Here is a 12,941-nt window from a genome sequence, read left to right as displayed (position 1 = left end):
ATAGAGGATTTTGTTTTTATATATAATATAGATATTTGTGTAATTATAATTATTAGCTTAATTACCATAATAATTATTAGATTTTATATAGTAATATTGATTTAGAGGTAGTTTGCGCGGGAAATTGAAAAAGTAGGATTTTGTTTTTATTAATAGTATAGATAGACTAGTATTTTCACCCGTGCGTTGCACAGAATGAATTTGTTAAAATATTTTAATAATATTTGGATCGATATATAATTATATAAATTATTACATTGAATATTATATAATGCAATTGAAGAATTGAGTTAGATCGATTGTATTTTATGATGTTATCATTGCTTCAATTCGATGCTGAAACTTTAGAGATTTTAAATATTAGTGTTCAATGAATTATATCTGAGGATCATATTTAATTTTGAGTGAATTATTAATATTCATTACCTTTTCCAATTGGTCTAATTTGTTTTCCATCTTTAAGCAAAATCGTCCTTACACATTCTATACATAATTACACATCTTCCTTTATATATACGTATTGTAATGAGGTCCCGTAATTTTAGATAAAGATGTGCTACAAAATCAGTCATAATTAATTTCTTTTGAATCATTCATACGTATTGCAAGAACATTTCAATCTTTAATTACACAATTTTCCTTATAAATTGTGGATACTAAATGATTCTATTCAATTTTTCATTTGTAAATATATATCTTTACATAACTATATTTCCAGTAACATATATATACAATTTTTTTTTTAATATTTTCAGTAACTTTACATTTTATAAAATATATAACCGAGATTAATATTTTTTCCATCTCGGCTAAACCTTTTTTTTTTTTTTACATACTCGGCCAAACCTTATAATTGCCCAATCCTTATATTCTTAGTATAAAATAATATTTGGTGTAAAAATTATTAATTTCCATATCGATTAATATTCTTTCCATCTTGGCTAACCCTTATATTTCCATCTTGTATTGCAAAACATTTTCCATCTTTAATTACAAAATTTTCCTTATAAAGTATAGATACTAAACGATTCTATTCCATTTTTCAATTTTAAATATATATATATATATATATATATATATATATATATATATATCTTAACATAACTATATTTCAGTAACATATATATACATTTTTTTTATATTTCCAGTAACTTTATATTTTATAAAATATATAACCGAGATTAATATTCTTTTTATATACTGAGTCAGTTTGAAAATATTTTTCATTTTCAGTCAATTATTAATAGTCATTTCCTATTTCAATTGACCTAAATTTCGTGTCATTTTTATTCTCAGTCAATTATTCTTTTTAATACATATTAATAAATTAGTTAATTATTAATAAATGTTTTTTTTTATATTTCCACTAACTTTATATTTTATAAAATATATAACCGAGATTAATATTTCTTTCCATCTCGGTTAAACGTTGAGATACAAACTTCATTTTACATTTTTATTAATACATTTTATACTAGTAATTTTTATATTTTTAGTAACTTATTAATATTCAAGTATTAATATTCATTTCCTTTTTCAATTGACCTAATTTCCATGAAAATTTTTATATTTTTAAGGAATAAGGGTCAAATAGGCCATCGAACTGCACACAATAATGCAATTAGGCCATTGAACAAAAAAAAAAACAACAATTAGGCCACTAAACTAAGCAATTTCATTCAATTATTCTAATTTACAGGTTTTGTAGGTTACTAACAGGTCACGCAAATAATTTAAAATATTTTTTAAAAAATTATTATTAAAAATAATAAATTAAAAATTTTTTTAAAAAAATAACATTAACCGTCTCCGCCGGAGACGAGTTTCTTCGTCTCCGGCCACGACGAAGAAAGTTTCTTTGTCTCCATGGCCGGAGACGATTTTGGGTGTTTTGGACTTGAATTTGGACTTGTTGATGAAAATCTCCGAAGGGATTATGTAACACCCCGTGTTACGATCCCTAAAACCAATTAATCATTTAACCAATTACCCAAAAGAAAGAATTAAATCACAATAATTAATTAGGAAAGGCCCACCATAGTCCATGGGCCCTTATCCCTAAACCCAATCATTAGTCCTAAAAGGAATAGAGTTAGCAAACCTATAGTAATTAGGCCCTAAGTAAGACTCTTAGATATATAAATAGGGAACATAAGGAGGCACCTAGAACTCCCACCACAATAATCTCTCACCACACCAAGAATTCCAAGAATTCCCCTAGGAGAAATCAAGAAAGAAGAAAGCTTAAAGAAAGACCCTTCATAGCCAAGGAATCAATTAAGGCTAAGAGGTAACCCATGTCTCAACAAAACCTATTTTCATAGCTATGATTCCCCTCTTAGGATTTTCTCATATTATTGTGTATTGATGCTTTGTGATATTATTATTGATGATTGGTGGGATGATTCCATGGGTGATCTTGATGATGAGAGGTTCTTGATAATTATGGTGTTCTTGATGATTATATGACGTTCTTGATGATTATATGGTGTTCTTGATGTTCTTAATGATTATATGATGATCTTGATATTTATATGATATTCCTACCGAATCTTGATTTTAGAAGATGAATTGTGTTCTTGTTGATTTAAAATTAATTAGAACCCTAGGTTATATCGTGGGATTCGTATGGTATTATTCTTGGTATATTGGGTGGGAATTCGCATGATTGGGTGTTGATTATGTTTAGAAAAGCATGATAGGTTATGTGCCGTATGTTTCTTGATTTTGATCCGTTAATTGTCTACGTGTGTTATCAATTGCGTTTGAAAGTGTCTAAGCATGGTTTCGGGTTCCACAAAGGTTCCTGAGGCGTTTTTGGTGAAAAAGAGTCAGTGGGGGGTAGGGGACCCGCCACCTACCCACGGCCAAAAGAGGTCTCGCCGGCAGCGGGCAGCTGCCCGCCGGGCACCCGCTGCCCAGAACAGTGCCGCCGGCGGGCAGCCGGCGGGTGACCCCTCACCCACCGGCTACCCGCTGGTTTGTACCCCACCTTGGGATTTTGGCTTCCCCGTTTGATGTTTCCCCGACCCCCGTGGTGTCCCAACGGACTCCGTCTATCATGCCTATGTCTAGTTTGATATTTCGGGTACTGTTCGTAGGTTATATGAGTCTTATATATTGCATGCTAGTTGAATTGGTATCCCGTTGACCCAGGTGAAAGAAGTATGAACCCCTTACGATTATTCTTAGTATGTGAAGGATCACGCATAGGTTTTGTTATACGTTTTCTCCCCCTTCCCAATGTGTTAATGTGGGTTGCATGTGCTTGCTATGTGTTATGTGTGCATGATACCCCAATTCGGTTGCGATCGGATTGGTCATTCCTGAGCTGCGGTTCAGAAGCTGGCTGCGGTCAGATTTACACTCTTGGGCTGCGGTCCACCGTTTGGTTGCGATCAAACGTTTCTACATGAGCTGCGGTTCATTTTCCTGGCTGCGGTCAGATGACATACTCTTGGGCTGCGACCACTGTTTGGTTGCGATCAAACTATGATGAGCTGCGGTTCATCGGTCGGTTGCGATTGATCCCTCCGTGTTGCGATACGGGGCAGGGTGCTGCGGGGCCGTGTCAGAGCTATATGCGCTGACCCTCATGTATGGGTATGCGATTGGTCCTGTGGCGCCAACAAAGTGTGCTATGTGATGAAATATGGATGAGTTGTTGTTATGAGTGTCTTGGAGATGTGACTATGAGATCTATACTGAGAATCGCATATGTTGGGTTATGATTATTAATTGTGCTTATCTTTACCTGTCTTGCCTGTTGTAAACTGTACATGCTTGGTATAACTGTTGTCTGTGCTTAGCTCTACCTGTCGAGTCTATCCCTGTTTTAAAAGCTAGAGTCTCGTAGGATATATCTTCATGCTTCAAAATGGTTTTCGTATATCTATATATATGTCTATATGTATTTTATTTCAACGCGTTGGTGTGGGTTACCAGCATCTCTCGCTGAACAGATATATTTGGCTTTCAGGCACAGATGAGTAGATCACTGGAGCGCGGTAGAAGCTTGGGGCGTAGCTTAGATAGTTTTTCCTTTCGTCCTGCGTGCCATGATTCAGTATTGATACTGATTGAGGTTTTAGAATTTAGCCTGTGCACCCGAGTTCTCTAGCTCGGGTGTGGCATAGCACCCCGTACTCTTTGTATCGTATTTTGGGATTTAATGAGATTCTATCTTTATTATATAAGTTTTAAAAGTCTTGAAAATCTGGGGTGTTACAGTTGGTATCAGAGCCTAAGTTTGGCCCTAGGATAAGACTATTAAGACAGACCTTAGGACATAGACTTGAACTTTAGGGACATAGGATTCGGGAATCTGTTGGACAATTTTTAATTAATGTCCTCGCAAGTGCACGAGTCAGTTGTAGTGATAGCGTGCAAAGCAAGGGTCGAACCCTCAAGGAATTGATAGTATGCAATTTAATAACAAAAATAATAAACTTAATAATTTAAAGGATTTAAAAACCAAATGTCAATCAACATGGATTAAACTAAATAGAGCGCAGTGAAAAACACAAGGCAGAAAAGATAATAAATTAATCACAAAACAAAACAATAAGAAAATAAAGGCTAGGAACATAAATCAATTACCTACCAAAACAACATTGGATGATTAATACTACGTAGCAATTATCACTTCTAGCAGCACTTGCTAATGAAAACCATACACTAAGCATAAACTCAAAATGTAGTGACGTACTATAATTGTTAAGCAGTGAATAATATGGCTAAAACCAAAAATAGCTAAACAGGATAACGGAAGAAAATGAATAGAAGTTAAGTTGCTGCCAAAGAATTATCTAAAACAAATGAATTGTCTTCTAAAGACTAATGACGCAAGTAATTAACAATAAGAAGAATTAAGGAGAATAAGAGTTGTATGAAGCTGCCCAGAAATTTGCTGCGAACCACCGGAAATCTTCGTCGAACCGAAATCTGCTGCTCAAGAATACGATCGCCGTGGAGAAGCCTAAAACCCCCGCCGGAGCAGGAGCTCGCCGTACCTGCGAACGCCGACCGGAATTCGGTGAAGAACTTCCTCGAATTTGGTCAATATTTATAATGTCTGGACTCAACTTCTTCCGCCGGAACTCCCGCTGATCAATCGGCTCCCCAATGATTCAGATCTGTCGAGACGACCGAATCCAATGCTGCTTCCTGGTCTCTCGCCGACTACCATTGACGGAATCACGCAAAGAAGGAATTGAAGAAGATTTAATTGCTGGACTCTAAATGTTGGGCTAAACAACCTAATAATAATGCAAACACTAAAAGCCCAAATAAAATTAATTATTAAAATAAATAAGAAAAGAAGTGCATAATGAATTAAAATCACAAATAAATTTTAAATAATTTATTTAAATTGAGAGTAAAAATAATGCCCATCAGAATCCTAGGACGCGCGGTGAGATTGTGAAACCTACACATAACCTCTCATCACTTTATCCCTCCCCTATCTAAAGAGAACTTTTTCCCCCGCTTATCGCATCGAAAGAAGAGCACCAAGCTCTAACTTAACATTCTTATAAAAATTGACCCAGAAAGACGACAGCATGGCGCCAAACAGAAGAAAATCAAGGACTCCAGAACCCGCCACACACGACGCCCTGACCCAAACACTACAACAACTAACGCAAGTCGCCCAGGCACTAAGCGACGTAGCTCTTCGCAACAACAGGCCCCCGCCTCCTCCATCAAACACGAACTCAGACGTCGCCCGACAAGTTTCAAACCATCGACCACCCACGTTCTCAGGAGAAGAGGACCCCGTGATCCTGGAGGAATGGATCCGGACCCTCGACAAAATTCTCGGGTTAGTGGAATGCCCAGAAGAACGTCGCGTGGACATAGCCTCGTTCTACTTCGGACACGAGGCCGATCTTTGGTGGATCCACGAGGGTCCCGCTTACCAACAAGAACCAGGGTTCAACTGGGAAAACCTCAAAACGCGACTACGAGAACGATTCTACCCAACACACGTAAAAGCATCCATGTACGAAGAGTTCCTCCATCTAAAACAAGGGACAGCCACCGTCATGGAATACCACAAGCGATTCCTCAAACTAGCGCGCTTCGCACCAGAGCTAGTCCCCACCGAAGCAACCAAAATAGAAGTTTCAGGACTCAACTTCGAAGCTCGAAAAGCACTAGTGGTAAGCAGACCTCGGACTCTCAACGAGGCTTACTCTAGTGCCGCCAATCTCTATCGAATCCAACTACTCCAGCGCGGGGTTCAGGAGCAAATACGAAAGAGGAACACCGGAGGGGGAGCACCACCGGTAAAAAGAACAAGGAACGACACCAACACGAGACCAAGCAACCTGACCAACCAAAGACCGTCCCTAAGGAACAATGAAGCAAACCCAAGAAGCTTCCCTTGCCCAAAATGCAACAAAAGCCATAGAGGGAAAGATTGCATGGGCAATCCCTGGCGATGCTTCAACTGCGGAGAAGAAGGGCACAAGGCCTTCCAGTGCACTCAACCCCAAAGGCCACGCCCCACCACCACGGGTCAACACGGAGGCACCACCCACCAAGGAAACTACGGCGCTCCCGGGAAAATATTCGTCATGAGCCGCACTCAAGCCGACCTCAGGAACGAGAGCAATCCCGAGGAGGGGAACCTAACCCCAGAAGACGAGGACCACGCAAACCCCGCAGGAGAAAACCAAGAAGACAAATTCTGTCTAGGATAAACCGGCAATTCCTTGTAATCACTTTCATAGTAAAACTACTTATTTAGCGATTACTTCGGAATTATTATAAATAAAGGCTTAGATCGGAATTCGATCCTGCTTACGGAGGGGTGGAACTAAAATTATACAAACAAGCCAAGCCTTCCACCACTAAAAGACAAAAGAAGGAAAAAGACAAAGGCCACACCAAAAAAAAAAAAGAGCCTAGTGTTGCCAATAGGAATTAAACCCTTAACCTCCCACTTACAAAATCAAGGTTTTGACCACTAAGCTAAGGGTGTTTCTTGAAACCTTAAGGGAACACTCCCTTGTTAAAGCCCTACAAAATCCCTAAAACCCACAAAATCCCCAAATCAAAAACCCTTATTCTTCCCCTTCTTCTTCTCCTTCTCCCTCACTTCCTCCCCTTCCCTCTCTCGCTCACCTCACCGCCCCACCAAGTTCCGGCAGCCACACAAACACCACCACCAGCCGATCGCCGCCGCTGGCCGAGCGCCGTCCGCCAACCCCATACTGCCGCCCAGCCGACCGCCCCCTCTTCGCCCGGAGGCCGCCCAGCTGCAACCCGCTGCGACCACTGCCCGACGCCACCAAGGACCGCCACTCCCCTTCGCCCAAACCAACACCGGAGCCCAGCCGCCGCCGCCCCCCCTCACGACAAAGCCGCACCGTCGACGACCCGCTGGAAAAACGCACCGGAGCCCCCACCGCAGTCTCGCCGGAAAGTTCACCAAAAAACGTCACCATCACGTAAAGCATCACAATGCCAAAGAAACCCCTCGGAACCCGTACCCCGGAATGGAGCAACGCCGGTTATACCGTAATCGGAGGTAAAGCTCTTGAACCCGACCAATTTTCTCCGGAATTGTTCGATATGCTTAATTATCAAGGCCTTTTGGATACATACCTCACCATCAAGGGGGATACGTACCCCGAATTGGTGAAAGAGTTCTATCAACACTTGGTGGCCATCAAACGAGGTGATAAACTAGAAATCACCACTAAAGTCCGAGGCAAGGAAATCATACTTTCCGAAGGCCGTTTGGCCAAGCTCTTGAAATTGACCACCACGGGTGTGTCAAACTACGACCGAAAGGGGTGGATTGACACCCAAAGTACGGGGTACAAGGACTACCTCGGGTACCTACTCGGGAGAGAGGAAGGATTCACCTCGGCCACACGACCGAATAGGAAGTGGCTAACGGCGGAGCAAAAGATATTGGTTATGATTGTAACCGATAGCCTCTTGTCCACAAACAATAAGAGCAAGGACGTGGGGAGTTTGGAGTGCACCTTTGCCTATCTCTTGAAACACAAAATCAAGTTCAACCTGCCGGCCCTCATGCTAAAACACATGGAGTTTTGCAAAACGAGCAACCGACTTAGCCTACCCTACGGGATGATCCTGAGTTGGATCATGGAAAAGAAGGGGGTGGACCTAAGCCACACCGAGGTTAAAACCTCGAATGGCATGATCTTTAATGCCCAAAACCTCCGACGCAATGATATCTACTACACCGAGGGAGGACAGTATGTCACCCTCGAGGAAATTTGTCTCAAACCCGAGGAGGAACGTAGGGAGTTGGTTGACCGATTGGACATCTCCAACAAAAAGCTCAAACGAGCAATGCAAGATTGTGGGGGTCTGGAGGGAAATGAGGATCAGGAGGAGGATGACGAGCCCAACCCATCATTGCACCCACGGTCGGGAGGGGACCCAAGGGAGCAGAACGAGGGCTCAATCAATGAGCGCATACTCGCACAACTCAACCGGCAAAACCAAATCAAGAAGGAAGGGTTCTCATCCTTGATCCGGACGACACGCGCACTAGATCAGAGGGTGGCAGCAATCGAGGCCACCTTGGGCACTCGCGGGGCGTCCAGTTCAGGAGCAGGAAACCGAGGTAGACCCAAACCTTCCTATCACAACACCACCAGAAGTCCAGTCTACCCCAGCTAAGACAAAACGTGGGGCCACACTCCTAAACCAGGAGGCCAAGATGCGGGATGTCTAGGGGTGAAAGAATGGACTACCACACCGGGCTTCGGGGACGAAGCCCCTCGTAAGGGGGGGAGACTGTAACACCCCGTGTTACGATCCCTAAAACCAATTAATCATTTAACCAATTACCGAAAGAAAGAATCAAATCACAATAATTAATTAGGAAAGGCCCACCATAGTCCATGGGCCCTTATCCCTAAACCCAATCATTAGTCCTAAAAGGAATAGAGTTAGCAAACCTATAGTAATTAGGCCCTAAGTAAGACTCTTAGATATATAAATAGGGAACATAAGGAGGCACCTAGAACTCCCACCATAATAATCTCTCACCACACCAAGAATTCCAAGAATTCCCCTAGGAGAAATCAAGAAAGAAGAAAGCTTAAAGAAAGACCCTTCATAGCCAAGGAATCAATTAAGGCTAAGAGGTAACCCATGTCTCAACAAAACCTATTTTCATAGCTATGATTCCCCTCTTAGGATTTTCCCATATTATTGTGTATTGATGATTTGTGATATTATTATTGATGATTGGTGGGATGATTCCATGGGTGATCTTGATGATGAGAGGTTCTTGATAATTATGGTGTTCTTGATGATTATATGACGTTCTTGATGATTATATGGTGTTCTTGATGTTCTTAATGATTATATGATGATCTTGATATTTATATGATATTCCTACCGAATCTTGATTTTAGAAGATGAATTGTGTTCTTGTTGATTTAAAATTAATTAGAACCCTAGGTTATATCGTGGGATTCGTATGGTATTATTCTTGGTATATTGGGTGGGAATTCGCATGATTGGGTGTTGATTATGTTTAGAAAAGCATGATAGGTTATGTGCCGTATGTTTCTTGATTTTGATCCGTTAATTGTCTACGTGTGTTATCAATTGCGTTTGAAAGTGTCTAAGCATGGTTTCGGGTTCCACAAAGGTTCCTGGGGCGTTTTTGGTGAAAAAGAGTCAGTGGGGGGTAGGTGGGGGTAGGGGACCCGCCACCTACCCACGGCCAAAAGAGGTCTCGCCGGCAGCAGGCAGCCGGCGGGCGGGCAGCTGCCCGCCGGGCACCCGCTGCCCAGAACAGTGCCGCCGGCGGGTGACCCCTCACCCACCGGCTACCCGCTGGTTTGTACCCCACCTTGGGATTTTGGCTTCCCCGTTTGATGTTCCCCCGACCCCCGTGGTGTCCCAACGGACTCCGTCTATCGTGCCTATGTCTAGTTTGATATTTCGGGTACCGTTCGTAGGTTGTATGAGTCTTATATATTGCATGCTAGTTGAATTGGTATCCCGTTGACCCAGGTGAAAGAAGTATGAACCCCTTACGATTATTCTTAGTATGTGAAGGATCACGCATAGGTTTTGTTATACGTTTTCTCCCCCTTCCCAATGTGTTAATGTGGGTTGCATGTGCTTGCTATGTGTTATGTGTGCATGATACCCCAATTCTGTTGCGATCGGATTGGTCATTCTTGAGCTGCGGTTCAGAAGCTGGCTGCGGTCAGATTTACACTCTTGGGCTGCGGTCCACCGTTTGGTTGCGATCAAACGTTTCTACATGAGCTGCGGTTCATTTTCCTGGCTGCGGTCAGATGACATACTCTTGGGCTGCGGTCCACTGTTTGGTTGCGATCAAACTATGATGAGCTGCGGTTCATCGGTCAGTTGCGATCGACCCCTCCGTGTTGCGATACGGGGCAGGGTGCTGCGGGGCCGTGTCAGAGCTATATGCGCTGACCCTCATGTATGGGCATGCGATTGGTCCTGTGGCGCCAACAAAGTGTGCTATGTGATGAAATATGGATGAGTTTTTGTTATGAGTGTCTTGGGGATGTGACTATGGGATCTATACTGAGAATCGCATATGTTGGGTTATGATTATTAATTGTGCTTATCTTTACCTGTCTTGCTTGTTGTAAACTGTACATGCTTGGTATAACTGTTGTATGTGCTTAGCTCTACCTGTCGAGTCTATCCCTGTTTTAAAAGCTAGAGTCTCGTAGGATATATCTTCATGCTTCAAAATGGTTTTCGTATATATCTATATATATGTCTATATGTATTGTATTTCAACGCGTTGGAGTGGGTTACCAGCATCTCTCACTGAACAGATATATTTGGCTTTCAGGCACAGACGAGTAGATCACTGAAGCGCGCTAGAAGCTTGGGGCGTAGCTTAGATAGTTTTCCCTTTCGGCCTGCGTGCCATGATTTAGTATTGATACTGATTGAGGTTTTAGAATTTAGCCTGTGCACCCGAGTTCTCTAGCTCGGGTGTGGCATAGCACCCCGTACTCTTTGTATCGTATTTTGAGATTTAATGAGATTCTATCTTTATTATATAAGTTTTAAAAGTCTTGAAAATCTGAGGTGTTACAGATTATTTGGTGTGCAGGTTTGTACCCGCGGGCGGAACGATGGGTAGTGCACCACCCGTCGCCCCACCCGCGGGGTACATATGCTAGTGGGCTTGGTACCTGCGGGCGGAACCACGGGTGGTTGTCCACCCGTGGCCCCACCCGCGGGGAACGTTGTGAGATGTTGGCGGGGAATTGTTCCCCGTGATTCTTTTGATTCGGTATTGATGTTTTTACCTCCCGATGTTGTTTTATTGGGCGATTTGAGTGTCTTCTTGATGTTTCATATGTCTAGAACGGTATGTTAGGAATCAATGTAGGATTTGGTGTATTGAATCGTGATTGTGGTCCAACTTTGTGATTCGTTGGATTGATGTTGAGTCTTGTATGTTCTATGGAACTACTTTTGGTTTACCCGTTTGATAAGCATGCTAGTTTGATGTTGAAATGCTAGTGTGTGCAGTTTGTTCTTTCCTCTTGAGATTGGCAACTTGTGTTGACCATCGTTTGTTATCGGATTTGTGATCCTTCGTTGTTGAGTATGGTTTCATATCTTTGTTGTGATCCATTGATTGATTCATATGATGTGAACGTGTGTGATTGTTGTGCCATTTTATGGAAGCATGACTAAGGTTTATGGGGCCTTGGTTTTCCTGATAATGATGCGATCCTCGTGTGGCCATGATTGAAATTGGTGGTGTGACCTGAGCGTAGGCTCATGTGTTGGCGGTTGTGTGATATGAATTGTACCATCGTGTACTGATATGTTGGCGGAAATGTTGGCGGTTGTTGGTGGGGGAACGACGGTTCCCGGAGGCGTAACGTTGGACTTAGAAGTACATGGTGGCACTCAGAGGTAATGGTTGGAACTGTAATAAGGCCGGGGCTAGCCATAAGGTTGGAACAGGGCATAAGGTTGGAACTATGATATTTGTGACATGTAGTTGTCACTGTGGCATGTAGTTGCCCATGTGTGAATGTGTTTCTTTACTACCGAGCATGTCTTGATGTACTCTACTTTGTGATCAGTAGAATACATCTCGAGTTGTATTGTTTACTGTTGGTATTCTTGTCTTGTTGTTGTCGTGGGATGTTGATTTCCCTTTTTCCTTTGAGAGTGTGAAAGAGTCTTTGAAGTTGATTTCTCTCTATGGCTTTTGAAATGATATATTACTGTATTCCGTTTCGAAAATGGTTTTGACTTATACTATCTATATATGCTATTTAACGTGTATTGATGGGTTACCAGCAATGTCCGCTGACCGGGTGTCATCCCCTATCTTTATGTTGCTTTACAGGTTTTGAGTAGCATCTTGGAGAGCGCGCTAGCAGTTCGTTAGTTAGTGTAGCTCCATGAGATTGTTTGTGTTAGAATTTTGGCCTGTGAGCCGTGGATTTTGATAAGTATGACTTATACGTTTGTTTAGACTTAGCATGTGCACCTATAGATGTGTAGGTGTGGCATAACCTCCTGTACTTGTCTTTTAGCTTCCGCTTTATTTTAATCTTGATGAGTAGACTTTATCTCTTTATTAAGCTTTAATTGGTTTTTAAAAGTTGTAAAAATCGGGGGTCACACACCTTCACATCAATCTAGTTTTCGTGAATTCATTATATCAGTATTATTGCACATTATGACACTCACAGTTTAACTCAAGTGCACACCCCGTCTTTTCATACACACACTAATTATGTAATTATGCACATTACGACACACACAGTTTAACCCAAGTGCACATCCTATTCTATCATATTAATCCGCTGTCCGTGAATTCATTATGTCATAATAATTGCCCAATATGGCACACAGAGTTCAACCTAAGTGCACACCAACATCTTTAACGTCTTTTCACATCAATCCTCCCAAATGCA

This window comes from Ipomoea nil, unplaced genomic scaffold (genome assembly GCF_001879475.1).
Source record: "Ipomoea nil cultivar Tokyo-kokei standard unplaced genomic scaffold, Asagao_1.1 scaffold3016, whole genome shotgun sequence".
NCBI classification, from domain to species: Eukaryota; Viridiplantae; Streptophyta; class Magnoliopsida; order Solanales; family Convolvulaceae; genus Ipomoea; species Ipomoea nil.
Note: the sequence above shows the minus strand (reverse complement) of the source record.